Source organism: Fukomys damarensis, unplaced genomic scaffold (assembly GCF_012274545.1).
Source record: "Fukomys damarensis isolate Sample0158 unplaced genomic scaffold, DMR_v1.0_HiC HiC_scaffold_11, whole genome shotgun sequence".
NCBI classification, from domain to species: Eukaryota; Metazoa; Chordata; class Mammalia; order Rodentia; family Bathyergidae; genus Fukomys; species Fukomys damarensis.
Window position 1 is genome coordinate 24,738,213 of NW_022900923.1, and position 24,722 is coordinate 24,762,934.

The 24,722-nt window shown below is 38.3% G+C and overlaps 1 non-coding gene across 1 annotated transcript; it reads right to left on the reverse strand.

Moving 5' to 3' along the window:
• Nucleotides 1-23,439: 23,439 nt before the first annotated feature.
• LOC117285619 lies at nucleotides 23,440-23,567 on the reverse strand. Its single transcript, XR_004516703.1, has one exon. It is a non-coding gene; the product is annotated as a small nucleolar RNA SNORA51 (small nucleolar RNA).
• Nucleotides 23,568-24,722: the final 1,155 nt, after the last annotated feature.

Genomic DNA, 24,722 nt, shown 5'->3' on the forward strand with positions numbered 1-24,722 from the left:
ACATTAAAATCAGGAACAAGATAAGGATGCCCACTATGACTACTCCTGCTCGATATAGTTCTGGAAATATTAGCCACAGCAATTAGACAAGAGAAAGAAATCAAAGCAATAAAGACATGAGAGGAAGAAGTTAAATTGTCATTATTTGCTGACAATATGATACTCTACATAGAAGACCCAAAAAAACTCTGCCAAAAGGCTTCTAGACTTAGTTGACATTTTCAGCAGAGTAGCTGGATACAATATCAACACTCAAAAATCAATAGCCTTCTCATACACAAATAACAAACTCACTGAGAGAGAAATTAGGGAAACAATTCTTTTGACAATAACACCCCCCCCAAAAAAAGAAGAAGAAGTATCTAGGAATCAATCTAATGAAAGAACCAAAAGATCTCTACAGTGAAAACTACAGCACTTTGAAAAAAATATATTGAAGAGGATATAAGAAAATGGAAAGATATCCCCTGCTCCTGGGTAGGAAGAATCAAAATAGTGAAAATGGCCATACTACCAATACTCTTAAACAGATTCAATGCAATCCCTATTGAAATTCCAACCATATACTTCAGAGAACTAGATAAAATAATCCAAAAATTCATTTGGAACCAGGAGAGACCTAGAATTGCAAAAGCCATCCTAGGCAACAGAGACATAGAAGGGTGTATCACAATCCTCAACTTGAAATTATACTACAAAGCACTGTGATAAAAACAGGATGGTACTGGCAAAGAAAAAGACCTGATGATCAGTGGAATAGATTGAAAGATAACAACTTTAGATGTACTCAGCTACCTCATCTTTGACAAAGGAGCCAACCATCCTCACTGGAGGAAAGATAGTCTCTTTAATAAATTATGCTGGAAAAACTGGATTTCAACCTGCCAAAGTTTAAAACTAGACCCTTATCTTTCACCATGAACTAATCTAAAATCCAAGTGGATTAAAGACGTAAATAGTAAAAAAAAAAAAAGCAACACTCAACTTTTTGGAAGATGTTAGGCACCACTCTCCAGATATTGGCATAGGAAAAGACTTTCTGAACAAATACTCAGTAGCATGGGAACTAGCACAAAGAATCGCCAACTTGGATCTCATTAAAAAGCTTCTGCATTGCAAAAGAAACCACCAACAGGGCTAAGAGTCAACCTACAATGTGGGAAAAAATTTTTACCAGCTGCTCCTAGGACAAAAGACTATTATCTAGAATATATAAAGAACTAAAATAAAAAAAATCCAGCCCCCCAAATATAAAGACCGAATTCAAAAATGGGCATCTGAAATTAACAGACATTTCTCAGACAAAGAAATAAAAGCAGCAAATAAATATAGGAAAATGTGTCAACATTACTGGTCATTCAAGAGATGCAGATAAAAACAACATTGAGATTCCACCTCACCCCAGAAAGAATGGCTTCTATCAATAAATCAACCAATATCAAATGTTGGTGGTGTTGTGGGGAGGAAGGAACCCTTCTCCATTGTTGGTGGGAGTGCAGAATGGTGCAACTACTATGGAAATCAATATGGAGATACCTCATAGAACTAGGACTAGTGGTTCCATTTGGCCCAGCTATCCCCCTGCTGAGTATCTTTCCAAAAGAATTAAAAGAATCATACCCAGTTATATATGCACTCTCATGTTTATAGTGGCATAATTAGTAATAGCTAAAACTTGGAAACAGCCCAATTGCCTGTCAGTTGGAGAATGGATAAAGATGTGTTTTTTTTCTATAAAATGGAGTACTACTCAGCCATAAATCACAAGAAACTAGAGTAATTCATAGGAAAATGGATGCATTTGAGGACATACTCAAGTGAAATAAACAAGTCACACATGTGTAAATACTGAATATTTTCTCTGCTGTGAAAAACTAAAAGTGTAAATAAGATGCAAATTGTTTGACAATATGAAATGGGAAGAAAAAGGCTAAAGATCTAGGGGAAGTTGGAAGGGTATTGGAAAGGAAAAAAGGGAAAAGAAAAAAATGTTAGAAAAGGAAAAAATGGAAACAAAGTCTTTGTAAACAGGGAAGGCTTGAGGGGGTGAATGGAGGGCAGGGGTATAGGGAAAAATGAGAAGCAAATCAGTCATGTAAAGGTGGAAGACACCAAAGATATATGTAACTGTACTACATACTTTAAAAGTACCAGTAAACTAAATGAAAAAAAAAAAGTGAAACAGGACTGGGGCAGTGGAATTATCTCAGTGGTTTTGCCACCTGCTTTGCAAGCTAAAGGTCCTGAGTTTGGTCCCAGTACCGCCCCCCACCAAAAAAAAAAGCTACTGGGACTTGAGCCAAGGGGATTCAAGGAGCTATATCCTTAGCACTTTTTATTTAATCTTAATTTTTTTTAAGAGAAGATCTCACAAAGTCATGAATTTGCCCAGGTTCAGATTGAGCTTGTGAACCTCCTTCCTTAGCCTCCCAGAGGTCTGGGATTATAGTCATGCACCAGCATGCCAGTCATAAATCTTACTTGAATATATATAGATTCACTTTGTTAGATTTTATTGAGAATTTTTTTCTCTGTGTTCGTCAAACATATTGGTTTGTATGTTTTCACTTTTTTGTAATGTTATTGCCTGGTTTGAATATCAGAGTACTGCTAGCATCATAGAAAGAATTCAGATGTGTTTTTTCCCTTTAAATTCTTTGGAATGGTTTCAGAAGATTTAGTTGTAGTACGCTAAAATTTTGGTAAAATTCAAGAGTGTAGGCATGCAATCCTGAGCTTCACTTTGTTGGGAAAGTATTCATTACTGATTTAATTTCATGCTTGTTATGGTCTACTATGTTTTCTATATCCTCATGGTTAAATTTTGGTAGAGTCTCTCTCCAGGAGTTTATAATTTTCTTCCATATTTTCCAATTTCATGTATAATTATCCATGAAAGTCCCTAATAGTGGTTTGTATTTTTGTGGTATCAATTGTAAATGTCTATTTGCATATTTGATTTTACTTATTTGAGTCTTGTCTTTTTTTTCTTGGCCCCTCATAATCATTTATCTGCTCTGTATAGAAAATCTCTACATATCTGTGAGCCATCCCTATGTGATAGCACTCTCAGTGTACAAGAGGAAATATTAGAGAGTCACAGCAGTACCACTGAGCCCTCACTTTCACCCAAGTATCCACTCATCTCATCCAGATATTTCCCACACCTACATTAATACAGTAGTCTTCCTTAATGTTCTAGACTACTAGAAGTTCAAGGTTGCAAGTGGCAGTTGTGTCCCACGTAGCATCCCATCTGGGAGGCTCAGACCCCCTTTGGATTAGTATCAAGGCTATTTATTGGTAATTAGAACATGAGCATCCGGATCTCAAGACTTTGAAGATAGAAATCATCCATTAAAAACTAGACTGCCCACAATAGCTGAGAAGGAAGCCAAGTATGGTGAATGATTAGCAGAATGGCCAGACAGCTCCAGACATGAGGTAAGTTGTTTCAGCGGGGAAAATTCAGATTGACCATGAAAGCCTATGGAGGTCTTTCATACTCCTTTGAACTGTGTGCTGCACCCATGACCCTCTCATTCCTGGGGGTCCCCAGCCACAGTCAATATTTGTGCTACATTAGGAGATACTAAAGTGAACAAGAAGGTCCTCTAGAATTCACTCAGTATGAATTTACTAAATGCAATGGTGTACTCTTGTCTCATGGAGCCTATAATATAGCTAAAAGTATATACACTCAAGATATACAAATATGATTTAACAATCAAAGAACTCTTTGGAATTTGAGTATATATGATTTATATATAGAGTGATTTTAGAGGATTGTAATAGCAGTAGTTGTACATGGGAGAGAAAGCTAGTCAGAATCATCCCTACAGGTCATATAAAACTTCAGGGGGAAAATTTTAGTGTCAGTTTCTTTCAAAAGATCTGTTTTTGTTTGGTTGCTTAAGTGGTGATGATTGTCATCATCATCATCATCATCTCCACCAATGTTTCTCCATCTCCAGAAGAGGGAATACTAGCTATATGACCAGGGACTTAAAGAGTCAGAGGTGGAGTTTGTATGATTTAGATTAAAGTCTAAGCTTCAACTGGCCAGACTTTTCTTAGTAGTTCAAATAGGTATATAAGAGATATTTTTGGTTGGAAGTCTAGAACTCCATCCTCCTATACATATCAGGAGGCTGTGCTGTATGGATGGCAATAGTGACCTTTTTCATGCTGTAGCTCATGATTGGGGTTACTAATGGAGGCTGGTAAGCAGGAAGAAAGTGAAAAAAGTGATGTTTCCTGGGTTCCCTTGCTACTGGGTAGGTTGGTTCCAGCATGTACAGAAAGTCATACCTCTGCTCTGAAACTGCCTTTCTGTGCTTGATAAATACATTCCTGTCAGGGGGAATGGGTGCAGTTAGTAGCCCTCAGGTCTGGGAGGTTAGTAGCTCTTCACTGGTATTAAATTTTCAGTGCCTTTAACACTATTGCCAGCATTGCTTTAAATGGTTCCTTTAGTTAACACTCTTAATAATTTTACCACATATGAATATATAACTTTGAACTAATAAATGATATTGTAACATATCAAGAATGGTCTCAACCACTCCTCTTCGATATAGTTCTGGAAACATTAGGCATAGCAATTAGACAAGAGAAAGAAATTAAAGCAATAAAGATAGGAAAGGAAGAAGTTAAACTGTCATTATTTGCTGATAATATGATACTCTACATTGAAGACTCAAAAAACTCCACCAAAAGACTTTTTGACTTAATAGACACTTTTAGCAGAGTAGCTGGATACAAGGTCAACACCCAAAAATCTTGTACACAAATAACAGACTCATTGAACGAGAAATTAGGGAAACAATTACTTTCACAATAGCACCCCAAAAAATGAAGTATCTGGGAATCAATCTAACAAAAGAGCAAAAGACCTCTACACTGAAAACTACAGCACTCTGATAAAAGAGATCACAGAGGATATAAGAAAATGGAAAGATATCCCCTGTTCCTGGGTAGGAAGAATCAACATAGTGAAAATGACCATACTACTAAAACTGCTATACAGATTCAATGCAATACCAATTGAAATCCCAACACTATACTTCACAGAACTAGAAAGAAGAATCCAAAAATTCATTTGGAACCAGAAGAGACCTAGAATAGCAAAAGCCATCCTAGGCCACAGACACATGGCAGCAGGTATAACAATTCCCAATTTGAAACTATACTGTGAAGCCACTGTGATAAAAACAGCATGGTACTGGGCAAAGAAACAGACCTGAGGATCAGTGGAACACATTGGAAGACACAGAAACAATTCCAGATGTACTCAGCTACCTCATTTTTGACAAAGGAGCTGACCATTCTCAGTGGAGGAAAGATAGCCTCTTCAATAAATGGTGTTGGAAAAACTGGATTTCAACTTGCCAAAGACTAAAATTGGACCCTTATCTTTTACCATACACTAAATTAAAATCTAAGTGGATTAAAGATCTAAAGATTAAAACAGAAACACTAAACTTGCTGGAAGATAAGTTAGGCAGAACTCTGGAAGACATTGTCATAGGAAAAGATTTTATGAAAAAAATCCTCAGGAGCACAGGAATTACCAGAAAGAATCAACAAGTGGGATCTCATCTTATTAAAAAGCTTCTGCACTGTAAAAGAAGCCATCAACAGAACTAAGAGATGACCTACAATGTGGGACAAAAATTGTACCAGCTGCTCCTCAGGCAAAAGACTATTAATTAGAATATATAAAGAACTCAAAACAATCAGCCCCCCCCCAAATATAAAGACCCAATTCAAAAATGGACATCTGAAATGAACAGACACTTCTCAGACAAAGAAGTAAAAGCAGCAAGTAAACATATGAAAAAATGCTCCATATCACTGGTCATTCGAGAGATGTAGATGAAAACAACACTGAGATTCCACCTCACCCCACAAAGAATGGCTGCTATTAAGAAATCACACAATAACAAGTGTTGGTAGGGTTGTGGGGAGAAAGGAACCCTTCTCCCTTTTTGGTGGGAGTGCAGATTGGTGCAACCACTATGGAAATCAATATGGAGATACCTCAAAAAGCTAGGTCTAGAGGTTCCATTTGACCCAGCCATCCCTGTGTTGGATATGTTTCCAAAAGATTTAAAAGAATCATACCACAGTGATATATGTGCACCCATGTTTATAGCAGCATAGTTTGTAATAGCTAAAACTTGGAAACAGCCCATCTGCCCACCTGTTGGAAACTGGATAAAGACGATGTGGTTTTTCTATAAAATGGAATACTACTCAGCCATAAAGAATGAGAAATTAGAGTCATTCATAGGAAAATGGACACATATTGAGGATATACTCTTAAGTGAAATAAATAAGTCACACGTGTAAATACTGAATAGTTCCTCTGGTGTGAAAAACTATAATAGTACACAAGATCCTAATGGGATAATTAAGAGTGTGAAATAGAAATAAAAGGGCTAGAGGTGTAGGGAAAGGGGGAAGGGTAGGGGCAAGGAAATAAAGGAAAAGAAAAAATATGAGAAAATGAAAAAATGGAAATAAAGAGTTTGTTAATGGGAAGAGAAGGAGGGGTGTGAAAGGAGGGCAAGGACAAGGGGAAAATATGAGAACCAAGACCTGTCATATAAAGGTACAGGATCCCAGTAATGAATGTAACTGTATTGTAGACCTAGATTTTACCAATAAACTCAATAAAAAAAAAAGAATGGTCTCAGAAGTAACCTTCAAGATGAAATCAGGGAATAGATTGCTCATATAGTTGAGAAATGCATGGATAGCCTCCTTGCCAGAGAAAATGGAGTGTTTAATTTTTGGCATACATTTTCATACACGTGGAAGTTAGAGATGGAAGAAGTTACTTTTGTGAATTGATGATACGGTGGCAATAGTGATTATAAAAAATTGGGGATGCTGGGAATGGTGATGTGTGCCTGAAATCCAAGTACTCAGCAGGCTGAGGCAGGAAGATTGCCATGAGTTCAAGGCCAGCCTGGGTTACATGGTGAGTTCAAGGTCTGCAAGGTCTGCCTGAATTGCATAGTGAGAGCCTATCAAAAAAAAAAAAAAAAGAAGATAACAACAAAAAACAAATTAGAGGGTCTGCTGACGCTTTATGATTGTCCTAGAGCAATGCTGCCCATTATATTTGCCACTAACCATGTGAGGCTGTTTACATCAAAATGAAATATTTAAAAAGATAAATTCAAGCCAGGAGTGATGACACATACCTGTAACCAGAACAATTTGGGAGGCTGAAGCAGGAAGATCATGTGTTTGAGCCCAGCTTAGGCAATTAACTACCAAGCAAGACAGTCTCAGAGAGAGAGAGAGAGAGAGAGAGAGAGAGAGAGAGGGTGGGGGGACTGGGAGAATTTCTCAGTGTTAAAGCCCTTGGTTCAATCTTCATTACTGGAACAATAACAATTTGATTCTTTAGTTATAGTTAATTGCTCATTAGCCACATGTGGTTACTGTATTTTAGTACAATACAGATGTGAATATTTTCATCATTGTTGAGTTGTATTGAAGAATGCTGTCTAAGATGGTGGTGTACACATTGAAAAGAAAAACAGTGAAGGCCTTTAAATGCTCAATTCAAAACAAGTGTGGAAGAGTGGTCCAAACCAGTATGGCTGCAGGCAGATCCCAGCCAGGGATCCGCCCATGCCGCAGAGGCTTGGGCAAACCTGCCCAGCCTAGGCCCACCCAGGAAAGAGCTGCAGAGGAGCAAAAGCTGCAATCATAGGCCTGCCCATAGCATTGGTGAGTGTGCACTTATTCCAGGGAACAGAGGTGTGGTCCAGACCTTTGTGGTTGCAGGCAGATCCCAGCCAGGGTTCTGCTCTGATCCCAGAGGCTGGGGCAAACCTGCCCAGCTAAGGACCACCCAGGAAAGAGCTACACAGGTGCACAAGCTTTGGTCAGAGACCAGCCTCATAAAATCGGTGGTTTGAACCCATGAATAGGTGTACTGGTGAGCAGTAGAGAAAAGGCATTTTGGTGGCTTGGCAAGAATTGAAGACCACTGAGTAAGCAAAAAATTGTCTCAATAAAAGCACAGCAGACTGCATCTATTGAAATGAGTCTCAACCAAGTCCCCAAACCAGATTTCCAGATCACCTAAGGCAACTCCAAAGGGAAACAAGATAGAAAAATCTGATATTCAACCACCTGGACTCCCTGAACTGGCAACAAAAGAGGATCTGGAAAAATGAAGTCACAAATAATTTCTCAGATAACAGCAGAGATTGTGCCCACAGTACAAGACATGATTAATAAATCTAAAGCAGACACAGGTAAAAAAATAGAGATGAGAAACATGATGGAAGATGGAATCCCAACATAAGAAACAAATGGAATGCATAAAAGAGATGCAAACAGATTTCCAGGAAATTAAAAAGTCCATTGAAAGTTTACACAGCAGAACAAGCTAATCCAAGGACAGAATTTCAGATATAGAAGAAAGGATTGCAATTAGTCACCAGGAAAAGAAAAATCTCTTAAAAATAGTAAGGGACCATGACGGATCAATCCAACAGCTGCTAGGTGATTCAAAGAATAACATAAAACTTATTGGCTTCAGTGAAGAAATAGGAGAGAGTTCAGATAAAAAATTGCTCACCAAAGTAGTGGCAGAAAACTTCCCAAATAGGGGAAAAGAACCTGATGTACAGATAAGTGAGGCTTTATAGGTCTCCAAATAGCCATGATGGAAATCTACACATAGGCATATAATACTTAAGATTCCAGAAACCCAATAGAAGAACAAAATTCTACAAGCAATTAGTGAAAAGAAACAAATGAAGTTAAAAGGAAAGCCCATCAGAATCACAGCTGACTTCTCAACACAAACCCATAAGGTACGAAGAGCATGGAATGATGTATCTCCAGTCCTAAAAGTAAACAACCTGCAACTCAGATTGTTGTACCCTGAAAAACTATCTTTCAAAATTGATGGAAAAATAAGATACTTTTATGACAAAGAGCACCTTAGGAACTTCATGAATACAAAACCAGTACTCCAAAAAATTTGAAAAAATATCCTAGGAAAAGACAATGAGGATCACAACCCCAGGAAGCCCAGAAGGATGAATCCATCAGGTACAACAAGAAATTAAATGCAAAGGGGAGAGTCCAACAAAAAGAAAAACTCATGACAAGAATAATTCAATACATATCAGTTATAACCATCAATGTTAATGTTCTCAATTCACCAATCAAAAGAAACAGACTGGTAGAATGGGTCAAGAAGCAAGATCCAGCAATATGCTATATACAAGAAACACACTTAATTCAAAAAAGAAACTCTGAGACTGAAAGTTGAAGGTGGAAAACAATACTCCATGAGACAGGACCACCCCCCTGACAAAAAGCAGGAGTAACTATCCTCTTTTTAGATCAAGTTCATTTCAAATCAACATTGATTGAGAGAGATAAAGAAGGACACTAAATCCTTGTAAAGGGAACAATCCAAAAGGAAGAGATAACAATCATAAATATATATGCACCAAAGTTCACCCAGCTATATAAAACAAATAGTAAATGACATGAAAAATCATATAAGCACTAAAACAATAGCAGGAGGAGACCTTAGTACTCCACTGTCACAAATAGATAGATAAATCAGACAAAAAATAAACATTGAAATAGTATAACTCAATCAAATTCTTGAACAACTGTACTTAACAGATGTTTACAGAATATTCCACCCCCAAAGTCAGAATACACATTCTTTTCAGTTACACAGGGATCATTCTCCAAATTAGAACACGTACTCTAACATAGAACATGTCTAAGTAAGTGAAAAGGAATTGAAATTATCCCCTGTATATTATCAGACCATAGTGCAATGAAATGAGATCAATAACAAAAGAAACTGAAGAAATTTCATAACCACATAGAAATTGAACAACAGACTTCTGAATAACCAATAGGTAACAGAAAATTAAAGAAGTTAGACATTTCCTACAATTAAATGACAATGACAACACAACATATTGGAATATATGGGACACAATGGATGCAGTCTTATGAGGGAAATTCATAGCAGTGAATAGTCATATTAGGAAAACAGGGCAAGCTCAATTATACAACCTGATGCTGAACCTCAAGCTTCTAGAAGAAGAGCAGATCAAACCTAAAGCTCATACAAGGGAGGAAATTATAAAGATCAGGGAAGAAATTAATGCAACGAAGACTAAGAGAACAATACAAAAAAATCAATGAAGCCGAGAGTTGGTTCTTTAAAAGGATAAACAAAACTAACAAACCCTTAGACAACCTTATTAGAAAAAGGAAAGATAGGGCCCAAATCTAGGAAATTAGGAATGAAAAGGGTGAAATTACGATGGACTCAGCACAAATCCAGAGGGTCATCAATACCTACTTTGAGAACCTATATGCCAATAAGATGGGAAATACAGAAGAAATGGGATAGATTCCTTGATTTGTATGAATTACCAAAGTTAGATGAAGATTACCTAAAAATTCTAAACCACCCAATATCAATCAATGGAATTGAAAATGTAATAAAAAGCTTATCAAGAAAAGTCTGACAGCTGATGCTTCCCTGCTGAATTCTCCAAGACATTTAGAGAGGAACTACTGCCACTCCTGTTTAAAATCTTCAGTGAAATTGAAAAGGAAGCAATACTCCCAAATTCATTCCTGGAAGTAAGCATCACCTTGATCCCCAAAGCAGATAAAGACCCAATGGAAAAGGAGAACTATAGGCCAATATCACCAATGAACACAGATGCAAAAATCTTTAATAAGATACTCACAAATAGAATGCAGGAGATCATTAAGAAGATCAGACATCCTGACCAATTCATCATTTATTCTGCTGTGGAAACTTTCAATGAAATCTTTAATTTCTTAGACATTTGCTTGGATGTGTTTTATCTTTTCCAATTCTTTCCTGTGTTGGGTATTTATGGATTTTTATCATTTTCTTCAGCTCCTCTTTTTTTAATCTATATCTGCTGTAGAATTATTAATCATGTCTTTAATTATGGTACCATTTCTGCTGTTATCTGTGAAATATTTTTGATTTCATTTTTTCCAGAGCCCCTTTCATTACCTCTCTTGGTACCGATTCAGGCAGTCCAGGTTGTTGCCTTTTGGATTGTTCCATTTGTTACCCTTTGGATTTGCTTTTGGTGATCTGGAAGTCTGGGTTTGCATCATTAGATATCTTTTCATTTCTATTTTTGTTTTTCCTGTTGTTAATGCTTTTGGTTTAATTCCTGGCTTGATGCTTATATATTTATTGTGAGTATTGTTATTGCCAGTATTTAGAACACTCAGGGAATGACTGCTTCTTAAAGGTGTCTTTTAGGTATAGCTGGTTTTGGGGTTTTCAGTTTATCATGATGCTTAGGCAATCTCAGTCTTAGTATACCAGGAAGAAAAATTGACTACAGCAATCACATCACCTTGGCTAAAGTAATACAATCAGCATCAACCATGGCATGAAACACAGCTTAGAAAGTGACAAATGGTGGTAACTATTTATCTGTCACCCTCAACCACATGAACTAGGCCTTAGGTTATGTATCAAAATCTAGGACCAACCAGAAATAAATTTTCAGTAAATAATCTCTTCAGTAAGCAAGTTTACCTTTCAGGAAGTATACTTGAGGGGTTTGGGGGGTGGAATAGAGAAACAGAAAGAGAGGGAAAGGTTAGAAGTAGGGCTAGAGGGCACAGGAGGATCATGTAAACTTGGGGAACTGGTGAAGACAGGAGGAAAGGAGACAAGGAAGGAGCAGAAGCAAGAACAGAAGAAACTAATGACAACAGGTGCAGTAGAAACTATTCATGCTTTATAGAAATAAGAACAGGAAAAGCAGGATCAAGACTGGAGCGAAATGAAGGAGAGGAAGGAAGGAGCAGAAAAGAAAAGAGGGAAAAGAAAAGACAGGGAAAGGAAAAAAAATCCCTTTCAAGATATGTCTCTACTGTCACTGGTAGATAATGTGCAGATCTGAGTCATTTAGTCTCAGCAAGCCCGCCATACTCCACTGAGACTCAGGCTAGTTTCTGATTGCAAGGGTGGAATTGGGCTCCCTGACCTTCTGTGGGTTTGAACTCTGTAGGGTTCTGCTGCAGGTTTAAGCTGCCCATCTCTCACAGCAAGTCTGAGTTCCAGTAGAAGGTGCTGGCCCAAACCACTCACCAACAGCTGTAGCCTGCTGTGCCTTTTATTACAATGGCTCTCTTTGCTCTCCTGGTGGGATTCAATTCTCAGCCACAAGCCTTGGAGAGGCTCTCTTTCTGCTACTAACCACTCCTCTATCTTCTCGAGCTCAGAATGATGGCGTTCTGGACCATCTGGATCTGGCCATTGTTCTTGTGGGCAGCCCTAGCTACTGAATGGCACAAAGACCCAGACAGCCCTGGCTGCTGAATCTCCTGTTTTTTGTTTTTGTTTTTGTTTTGTTTTGTTTTGTTTTTGTATCAGGGATCGAAATCAGGACCTTGTGTTTGTGAGACAGGTGCTGGAACCACTAAGCTAAATTCCCGGCCCTATCTTCTATAGGTTTCAATATGTAGTTATTTTATTTCTCTTTTGAATAGTTTTTCCATTTAGTTATTTTCTCTTTAACCCAAAAGTCATCTAGAAGAACGTCTTTTAATTTTTAAATAGTGTACTTTTTGAGGGGGTGTTTAAAAATAGATTTATTTAACATATCAAAAACACAGAAGGGCTGGGGATTTGGCTCAATTGTTCCTCCGCCTGTCTTGCAAGCGCAAAGATCAGAGTTCGATCCCTGATCCTAAAAAAAATTAAATAAATAAAAAATACCTCCCCCAGAAATAAGAAAAGCCCTACCTAGTATAACATAAAAATAGTTAAATAACATAATTTAATATAAACCCAGCATTTAAAAATGTGATTATAATAAAACACATGCTATTTATAAAGAAGCAAATTATCTCAACAATTATTGGATCAGATCAATCTTCAAGAAGTCATTAGCAATAAAACAAGCACAAAATCTCTATTTGTATTGGTCAATAGGAAAATAAAAAGTCATTTTATTTACTTTAAACAAATACAACTTATTTTGACATTTAAAACAGGGAATCAAGAAGCGCCAGTTCTAGTGTTCCAGACAATCACTTCATGTGGAGATTTGTAAATCATTCTACTGAAAAGCCATTGAACCCATTCTTTCATTTAAACACAAATTAATAGAGTATTTTCTTTTCTAGTTTTTTATGTTTTTTTGTTTTTTGAAAATGTCTATATTGTTTACTTCATAGATATTCCTTGAGCAGTATCTTCCTATTAATTTTTTCTATGCCATCATTATGTCTGAGGTGAGTGTGGTATGTTCTTTGACAGTGGTTCTGTTTTTCAAAATTTTATTTTTATTATAACATGTTTGCAGTAAATAATTATTACATTCATAATGCAGAGTTGGTACACGTACATAACACATCTTAACTCTTTTTACATCTTCTTCCCCTCTACTCCCTCCCCCTCTTGACAAAGGTTCTGGATTGTTAATTTCTTTTTTTATTATCAATTTCTCATTTCTACTAATTTTTACTTTATGTGTATATTTGAATATGAAAAACATATAATGCAACATTATTAGCGAATTATGGGTCATAACTGATATCTTTTTAGTAAATTGAATATAATATAAAGAAGATAATGCCTTTGTCCTCATTAATGCTTCTTGCCTTAATTTTCTTTTGTCTGATGTAACCATTTTAGCATTTATATACTTTAAAATTTCTTTTTTAGTACAAATACCTATGTTTCAACCTTTTTGTGACCCATTGTTTTAAGTATATGTCTTGCAAATAGTGTAAAGTTTGAATTCATATTTTAAGACATTCTGAATATCTGTGTTACCTTAACAGAGGAATTTAAGATATTTAAATTTATTGTAACCAGTTTTGCATTTGGACTTAACTGTTGTATATTGTACCCTAGTTCTTCCTTTAATGAAAAGTTCTATACTAATTAATAACTTGAATTTACTAGAATAAATTTTTTCCTCAAAAGATAGTTTTGTTAGAATACAAGTTTTTGAAATTAATTAAATTAATTAATTTAGTACTTGAAATTAATTACATTACTACATTTTTACATTCTCCAACTTTTCTCATCATTTCAGCTCTAGCTATGTAAAACCTTACAAATAAACAATTCCACTGTATTTTAAGATTATGTAACATTTGACACAGGCAAAGTTGCCCTTGACTTCTCAGAACACCAATAATTTGTGTCATTATTCTTTTATTCCACAAATAAGCAAACTTTTATGTATTAGATTTAATAAAAACAAAGGCCTGCCCTCATTGGTACCTCACTGGGAGCAGGACCATCTAGTGCAGTGTAACTATTTTAGTATCTTTTCTGCCACTAACAAAGACTAGGAAACTTTGAGATATTCCAAGAAGCAGTAAGGTAAGGTGGTTAGTAGTATAGATTATGGGAAGACCTGACATTATTGGAATCTCAGCTTTATCACAGTTATGAGACTTTAGCCTAATCAAAAACTTCTCTAAGTCTCATTTCCTTATATGTAATATAGAATCAACAAGCATCACTTCAGGGTTTGCTGTGAGGAATAGAAGAGATAATCTATATTTAAAAATTAGCAGATCCTTTATTTGAGCTTGCTCTTTTTTTCCCAGTGTGGGCATTCATTGCTATGGATTTCCCTCTTAGAACTGCTTTCATTGTGTCCCATAGATTCCTGTATGTTTTACTGGCATTATCATTTATTGGAGAAAACTGTCTAATTTCTTCTTTAATTTCCTCTGTGATCCATTGGTTGTTCAGGAGAGTGTTGTTCAATTTCCATATTCTTGCATTTTTTGAATTTTTGATCTCCAATTTAATAGCACTATGGTCCTATAATATACATGGGATAACAATCAAGATACATCATGTGATGGTACAAGATACCAATGACTAATGTAATGTATTGTATACCTAAAAAGTACCAATTTAATGAAAAAAATTAGCAGATTCTTGGCACATAGTACAAATCCTGAAAATGGTAGCTGATATTGTTAATAATATCATACAAGACTCTAGACATGGCTGTTTTCACACAAATATAATTTCCTTATTCCCAAATGAAACAGCTGTGGAAAAGCTTGAAGATACATGTTTCTGTGAGAAGACATGCCTACTGCCCTCCATAGCCTCAGCATCCCTGGCGTGGATTGAAGATGTCATCCTTGAATGGAGAGCCTGAGGTACCACATTTGTTGGCCACATGCTTGTAACCTTTGCTCTATTTTACTTGTTCTGTCTGCAGTTGCTGCATTAGGAAGTCCTGGCCTTAATGAAATATTTAGCCCTGGATTTTCCATGTCCAAAATTAACTTTAATGAGCAAACATGGAAAGATCAAGAGGACTGCGGCTGGGACTTGGGGGAACTTTGAAGCAGAAGCCAGGATGGGGTAGATGCCCTCTGGCAGTTGGCCAGCGTTTACTTTTGATGACAGCAAAGCCTCAGATCTTGTTCTCAAAAGCTGCAAACAAGGGGCTGTGGTACCAGGATACCCGAGATTCCATCTTTTGCAATGCCCATGTACCTGGTTTAATAAGCATGTGATGAACACCTGCTGTGAGTGACATACTTACTCTAATGCTTGTCTTAAATGCTTTGGGAAATATCTTGTGCATAATACACTCTCTCTCTGTCTTCAAGAATTAACATACTGGGGAGGAAACAGGGTGTGCAAAATAGCCATATTAGGAAGGGGGCATATTTTAAAAGAAACAAAGTTCTGTTGGCTAGAGGAAGGGATGGCTGCTCCCACTTTGGAGGGAAGGGGACAGTGTATGCAGGAAGTTAGACAGAAGCCACTCTTTAAGAACGGCAGAATCATAGAAAGAAAAGGGGCAGAGGGGAAGGGGAAATAGGAGGGGTAGGGGAAAGGAAGGAAGTGAATGGAGTTAATATGAGAAACTGAAAAAATGGAAACAGTCTTTATAAATAGGGAGGGATGGAGGGGTTAAAGGGAGGGAAGGGGAGTGGGGGGTGGATAAGAACCAAGATGGATTATGTAAAGGTACAAATTTCCAATGATTAATGTCATTATATTGTATACCTTAAATGTACTAATAAAATTATTTCCAAATAAAGGAATGGTGTACAGGTATGCAGAGGCTTTTAGATGGAGCACTTAGTAAAAGCATCAGTAGAAAAGCTCAGAGAGTGTTCTCAGAACAAGAAGTTATGCTATCTTGTTCTTCTGTGTTTTTATGGGGGGAAAAAAATCTCAATCAGTTTGAGTCTTCATTTTCCCATAAGTAAAATGCAGCTAGGTCTATCTTTATCAATCGTAGAAATCAAGTGATTCATATCATAGTAGGCATGGTATGGAGACCATTGCATGTGCTTAAATAAAGATAATATTCCCTACACTTGTTTTTGTTTTTCCCCTGTATTCCATTATCTAAGCTGGCAGAAAGCAGATTCCCAAGAATTCTACTGGAATGTGGAGTTTGGGGGCAAAGTTTAGCATTGCAACAGGTAGTTCTCTAGCAGGGTGACACCCTCTTCTCATGAAAGGACCCCAAGGTCCAGCATAGAATGAGCTCTGGGTTGAATAGTCAGGCTGACTGCTCTTACTTGTTACCTTCCTTATTACAAATGCTGGTGTGGTATGGTCATCTTTTCCATGTGTCCTGCCACATCTACTTCTCTAATCAGCTGTGTTTTCAGACATTTAATGCCCTGCTGACCCAACCTTCAGGGTGAAGACTTTCCCAGCAAAAAGCACTAAGAATTCATCAGGCACTCTGTTTTTGCAGCACTGATCTTCTGGACAGATCTTAGGAGTAGTAGATTTCCTCTGGGGCCATATCTTCTTATTTTCCCATTTTTGGAATTCACTTCCACAAACACTAGGACAGTATCTTAACAACAGCTCTCCTCTTGTGTCAACAGAAGCTTCACAGGGTAACAATAAAACTGTGTAAGGGACGCACCACCATCATTCTTGGGGGAAGCACTACAGTGTCTAGAATTGCAGGACTTTCAGAGTGGAAGTATCATATCAATGGTTTTGCTTTTGCTCATCATTCAGCTCCTGCAGAGAAGTTGAGGCTGTCCAGAGATAGGAAGTAGGGATTTCTCTGAAGACAGTTGTCAGTGTCCCATGCATTTCTTCTACCCCACTCCCCACCAGATAGTGGGCAAGATAAGGGATGCTTTCCTGTCCCTTTCAGCCATGTGCGTGGGGCTTTGAGAGTGTTATGTGGAAAGTGGGTACATGCGCTCCAGAGTTGGAAGATCAGGGCCAGTTCTGATGTTTATCTGAGAGTCCAGCAGCAATGGATCATTCTGGGGCTATAGATGACTGGACAGAGCAGAAAAGGATCATGCCCACTGATGGAAGGGCCATGGGCCACTATGTGCAGGGTCTACACATGAACCTGTGGCTGCCAGGAGAACTGGAATATTCTTCAAGAGACCTGCAGAGGCCCCAGAGTGGGTGAAAGGGGTCTTCATGTGGAGAAGGAGGAGTTGAGGATGGCTATTTGAAGGAGGGCAGGTTGTCTCTATGCATGATCCTTGGTCTCTGAGGAAGCCACAGAGGTGAGTCTGGAGAAAGGTCACATCATAGCAGACAAACATCATAGCTTTGCAAGACTATTTTTCTTCCCAATCCCCTGTTCCCTGGGCCCAGACAAAGGAGGTCAGAAATGGCAGCCAGAAAGACTGGGCAGGAGGTGAAGAGGGGGAGAAGAAGGGGACTTCTAAGGAGAGATAGGGGAAGTTTTAAGTTAGAAGCTGCAAATTTTGATATTGCATTAAACTAGGATGAATTATTTGACAACTATACTGGACTGAGTCTTTGTTTTTGTGTGGGGATTGAACTTGGGACCTTGTGCTTGTGAGGCAGGTGGTGGCACCACTGAGCTAAAGCCCTGGCCCCTGGACTTTACTATCTGTGTGGCTAAGATTTTAGTCAAGGAGTGAAGTAAATCAGTGATTGATAGCTTCTAGAGCTCTTTTTTTGGAGACAGGGATTGAGATGGGGTCTCATTACGTAGTTCAGGTTGGCCTTGAACTATGTAGCCCAGGAGGGTCTTGGATTTGTAGTGGTCCTCCTGCCTCAGCCTCCTGAGTGTTGAGATTAATGTATGTGCAATCACACTCAGCTTTCTTTTGGACTGTTTCACTTGTTAATCCACAATCCACAGAATGGGTAGGGAATTGCCTCTTGAAACTTGATTGATAAATGAAATGACTGATTCAATGTTATAACATTATCCAACAGTACTGGACTAACAAACAGCATAATTATGATCTGAAAGTAGATTTCCTAGTTTTGGGCTTTTTCCATTAATCTTTTCATGACATCTAAACAGATCCCTCCCAACATGTTATGAGCAGTTCAGTGATGAAGCTTATATAAAATTTTACTTGTAGAATTCTGGGGATATGCTGTGAAGATTATGTTGATTGATATATTTGTTCAATACATAATTACATTTCAGTGGGAAGAGATAGATGATTAAAAAATAAGAAAGTAATGTGTACACATAATATTAGATACCAGTAAAGGAGAGGGAGAGGGAGGGGGTGGAAGGAAAGGGAAGAAGAAAAGAGGAGAGGAGAGGAGAGGAGAGGAGAGGAGAGGAGAGGAGAGGAGAAGATGGTATGTCAAGCATATGGGGCTAGGGAATGTTAATCTGAAGTAGGGTCATCTGTGAAGGTGTATGTGATAATGGTGACATTTACTCAGGGACTGATAAATGTGAGCTAGAGCCATCTGGGATGAGCTGTTCAGAAGGATGGAATAGCGGATACCAGGACCCCGAGCCAGGTGAATTCTTATCATGGTTTAGGGAAATGATCAGGAGTCATCTGAAATGCATATTAAACATCTAAATGGAGGCATTGTTGACAGATGGGTGCACATCTCTGGATTCAGAAAGAAGCCAATGTGTTGGGGTTGAGTGAGCCAGGCAGAGACAGTTGGGAGAGCAAGACAGAGAGGAGCAGAGGAGCTCCTTACGTAGGGATTTTCAGGTCATTACATTTCAGGCCTGTGCATTTTGCTCTGAGTGGAATGGGAAGTCACGAGGGACTTTTCAGCCAAGAAGTGACTTACATAGACCCAAGTTTAAATAAGACTGTTTGGGCTGTTATGTTGAAATTGGACTTTAAGGAGTCAGGAAGGAAACAGGGAGACGAAATGGGAGCTAATAGTGGCAAAGACTAGGAAGAGTAGGATGAAGATGCTGAGAAGAAGGCAGATTATGTATGTTGTATAAAGGTACTGTCAAGAGGATTTCTTGGTCAATTAGATGTGTGATATAGGGAAAAAAGTAACATCAAAGGTGATGTCAAGGTTTTTTAATATATGTGGAATCAGATTAATTCACATGTTCCTGGGACGGCAAAAGCCTTAGGGAGAATAAGAATTTAGGGAAGGACTAGGAGTTTATTTAGGGAATTTTAAGTTTCAGATGTCTGATGTTTAGTTATTAATGGCAATTGGATAAAAATATCTGGAGTTTGGGGAGAGATCAAGGGAGAGAAAATAGATTTGGGAGCTAGCATGTAGTTCTGGTAACAAATTAGCCTCCCAGAGTTTCATGTTTGTTGGCGGAAGATTTAAGGCTCTTAGTTCACAAAGGGCTTTATTATAGCAATAGCAGTAGTCAGAGCATCTGCATTTCCCCGCCCCAGCTCTCAGTTTTTCAAGGCAGTGTGAAAAGCACTGGGAGAGGCCTCTACACACAGTGGGCTGCAGTACAGGAAAGGAACACTAGGCTTAGCAAGACTGCCTCTTTTGTAATGGATAAGAATCATGCCTACCTTTTGCTCAGAGGAGTCCATTATGGCCATCATCCCAAACTGTACAAATATCCTCTGAAAAAAGATAGCCCAGAATAAAGCTAGTCAGTGTCTGTGCTCACCAGCCATGAAGAAATGAGCAGGGTCCATGTAGAATTGTCTCCGTCATGGTGTCTACCTCCTAAGGAGCACTGTGGTAACTCGGAGGGGCATTTTCGGTTTACAATGATTGGGGATGTTACTGTCATTTCATGGGTCAGGGCCAGGGATATTAGATATTCTGAAGTGTAGGAGATGGTATCAAGCAAAAAGAATGGCCTGTGTCCCACACAGACATTCACTTAAGTGAAAACCAAAACTGACTATAATTATTTAAGCCTAGACCTTATCCTACCTTTAGTATGCCTTACTATGCACTTTAATATTAAATCTTTTTTAAACATTAAATCATTTTGAACCAATAATCTTTGTATGGTTCAGAGTTACATCAAAAGTTAGTCACCACTTGGAGGGTAGGGGCATATTACTAGCAGAAATACCAGTTGTTTGAATCATCACCCTTGTATAAGATTTCTTTTGTGGCTGACACAATTACAATGTTTCATGTGTGTGTGTGTGTGTGTGTGTGTGTGTGTGTGTGTGTGTGTATGCATATGTATCTTAGTTTTATTTCTTTTCTTTTTGGTTTTTTGAGATAGGGTCTCACTACATAGTTAAGACTGAGCTGGGACTCACTATGTAGCCTAGCCCAGGCTGGTCTCAAACTCACAGTGCTTCAGCCTCCTGAGTGCTGGGATTACAGGAGTGAGCCACCACACCTGGCTCTTAGTTTTATTTCATAAGGTCAAACATGAAGAAAAATATTTTTATTATCTTACCTCCTTTCAATATAACTTTGTTAAAAGAAGTTGCAGTCAGATGCTCACATTAAATATCATTGAGGTAAATGAGGAGGACTGAAAATTGACTTTTGGATTTAGCAGCATGGAAATCATTATCTACCATGAAAAGAACAATTTCAGAGGAGAGGTGGGGTCAGGAGTCTCTTTGAAGTTAGTTCAAAAGAGCATGGGAGGACAGGAATTGAGACAGAAGTATAAACAACTCCTTTGTGGAGATATTCCATACAGGGAGCAGAGGCATAGGGTGGTGTGCTGAGCACCCAGTGCCAAGCATGTAGAAGTGGTTCAGTAAAGGTGGCCAGGGAGAGGCTTGATGACCCTAAGGGAGGAGCTCAGTAACTGTTGGCTTACTGAAAAAGTGCTGATAAGTTTGTATGTGTAGGGACTAGTCAGGAAAACCTCTTAGAATTTTTTCTTTTGAATTTAAAAAGAAATGATAGTTTTAGAAGAACCCAGAGGTAAGAGGGTATTTCAAGCACTAGCCAGGCTGAAAGATTGATGTGGAAGAATTTGTGAGGGATGGGCAACCTCTTGCTAAGTTGGAAGGAGAAGAAGAGGGTTGGGAAAACCATAAGGCTTGAATAGAGAGACCTGGAGAGACAGTGTACAGAAGACCTTGGCATTTATGTCGAGGCTGATGTCAATGGGGGCTGGGGGTCTTGAGGAGCCGGGGGTATTGAGCAGGAATATAACATCTGTTACACTTTTCAGATTCAGTGCTGTGCTTATTTTCTAAGTGTCGAAGTTGGATAACCAGGTTATAGCTCATACTCTAGACAATCAGGTGAAAATCACCCATTGTCATGCTAACTCCAACCTCCAATCCTGGGAATAAAATTCCACAGATAAAGATTAATGAGAAATAGAAACTTTCTTTGGACATTTACTTGTGGAATGGGACTGGGTCCTCCTGAATGAGTGCACTTGGGGTTGTCATTTGAATACACTTCTGCAGAAAACCAGCACTGTACTCTCATCTGGCTATGCTCTGGTTTACCAGGCAAGAGATGTACAACTTGATGACCCCTTTTTCCTTTTGCATAGACCACAGGGAGAAAACAGTGACCTAACTTGATGTTTTAGAGCCAGAGCAACTCATCTTGCCACACAAAGTACCAAGAGTCTTGCAGGCATGGTTGGCGAAGTCCATTTACTTGGGACTGAGAGAGCCCAGGCTTTGCTTCAATTGGACTTGAATTTGAATTCCAATTTTCCTTTTTTTTCTTTTTATTGAGTTTATTGGTACAATCTAGGACTATAATACAGTTACATTCATTACTGGGATCTTGTGCCTTCACAAGACAGGTCTTAGTTCTCATTTTTTCCCCTTGTTCCTGCCCTCCCTTCACCCCCTCCTCCCCTTCCCATTAACAAACTCTTTATTTCCATTTTTTCATTTTCTCATATTTTTCTTTTCCCTTATTTCCTTGCCTCTACCCTTCCCCCTTTCCCTATACCTTTAGCCATTTTCTTCCTATTTCACACTCTTAATTATCCCATTAGGATCATGTGTACTATTATAGTTTTTCCAATTTTCATCTTTTGCCTCTGTGGCCTTTGACAAGTCCCCAAATGTCAGTGACTTTATCAGTGGGAGTGATACTTATTTTATTTTGAGGATTAGCTATTTATAATGTTTGTTGCACAAGAATATTTATTAGTGGCATTAATTTTTGAGTGTCATCCAGGTCTGGCCAGTCAGTAAACGATGACACTGGTGAGAGCTGTGGTGAGAAGCAGCAAACGTGATCATTCTTCCTAGAGAAGCCCCTTTGGTCCTAGATAAGAGCCCACTTCTTGGTGATTCTATTTAGCTCATGTGGTCCAGGCTATCAGAACAGCTATAACAGGAGGTTACAGTATTTTCTAGATGGATTATGACTCAGCATTCTTTTTGATCCTGGGCTTTTTGATATAAAGAGGTTAAGCACATGTGTAGATAGAGGGAACAAGTGAGCAAAACATTTATACCCTGGTGTATCAGGCTCTATGAGCAACTCATAAATACAGCTTTTTATTAGATTAACAACTGCTTTTTTTTCCCCAAATAAACTTGTTTGGCTTGGAATGAAATATTTAAAGCATTAATTGTTACTAAGAGTGAAAATTTTGAAAGCTTTTCTGGGTAGCTGAGGTATGATGGGGCCATAGGCCTTGGCTTGGGTAATCTAGACTCCCATATCTGCTTCCATGTGCTATGGATTTGCTTTCTGCTCTCCACCCACCTTGTAGAAGTTTCAGTGCCAGCTACATGAAGCAGATGTGAGGTCCACCACAGCCCATTAGGTACTGGATCTGACACCTTCCAGGCAGTTAAAGTCTGAAGATAGGTAATGTGTGCCCAGAGGCCCATGCTATCTGCTGAGGCCTTACCTATGCAGCCTTGTTCTTCTCTTACACTAAATTACTGTTCCCCTTTCCCTGCCCTCCATCATCACTCCTGGCCAAAGTATCTGAATTCTGTCATCAAGTGGACTCAAGGCTGAGGTCTAGAATCATGAGCTTAAACTCCCATTCTACCATTCACTACCTACATGAACTTGGGCAAATTACTTATGCTTGTTAAATTCCAGTTCCCTAATTCTCAAATTTAGCATTATTATTAAATAGTGAAAAGAAAAACAAAACCAAGCACCTCACTGTCCACAGAGTCACTCTCAATATAATATCAGCAATGTAGTACAAAAAGATTTTTCTCTAGGGACATGTACACATATTACACTGGGTAATGGTAATAGTGCCCTCCACTTTAACTCCATGCTCCCTATTCATGCAGTTCAGGAACAGGGTCTGGGCTGAGGTGTGCATGGGGTAAATTCTCTCTATCTCCTCTTCCTGTGCACCAGAATTATGAACACAGCCTGTAGTAAACATCAGCTAATGACAATATTTTTTAGAAAATGATTTTATAAGCAACATCTTCTTCCATTTTCACAATACCCTCATTAGCTAAGAAGTGTTACTCTTTTAAAATAGATGGTGCCTTTGAGGTTCAGATCAGCTATACAACTTTTCCAAATTTATGAAAAATTAGGAATTCAGCTGGGTGGTCTAACTTAGAAAAGCCCATTTCACTTCATTATAATATTCTGCCAGTGTGAATGCTTAGAGAGAGGGGGAGGGTATGTCAGAGGAAGATGAAGTACACACAGAAAGGAAAAATGAAAGGTTTCCCAGATTCATATTTTTATGCATGGAATTCATGTTAAGCAGTAGAATGTTTTGAGAATAATGTACAGATACACTCCACTAGCCTTTAAAGATCATATACAGGAAACTCTGAAAGTAGAACAAAACCTAAAAGTTCATAACAGCTTGGGGTTAAGTATGGATAATCACAGTCCTCACCCTCCCTCTTATGCCCACCATACCTAGTGTTCCAAGATAACAGAACAGGATAAGTCCAGTGATCTATAAAAAATGAAGATAACTAAGCTCAAAATACTTTATAGCAGATGGCAGAGATGTCTTAATACATTTTAGTAACATTCATGTATAAAGTGGTTTAAAAACTGAAAAAAAAAAAACAATCTCCACACCTTATTTTCACTCCAGTTTTCTGAAAAGTTTGATGGCAGATAAACAAGTTTCATTGCCACTGAGAAGCAATCCACGTTTCTGAAAAGTATTGGATTAATGGGAAGGTCAGATCTTAACATCATGGTTCACTATCTGGTATAGTCACTCACCACTTGCTTTGAATTTTATGTTTCTTTGTATCAAAACACCTCCTGGAACTCTGAACTTGTGTGTGTGTGTGTGTGTGTGTGTGTGTGTGTGTGTGTGTGTGTGTGTGTGTGTGTGTGTCCCAGATATAGTAAAAGCACCTCTTTCATGACTTAGAAAAGAGACAGAAATTTGTCAGGAAGGAATGAAAAATACTACCCAGCTATGCTCCAACAGCGGCAAATAGGTCTTTCCTTCTCTGAAGCCTGGATTCTCCTATTCTCCCAGGAGGGTAAGCAACTCTTTTCATATCTAAAATGAGAGTGCTTCCTGGGAAGCAGTACTCAAACTATTGAAAGAGAGGAGTCAAAT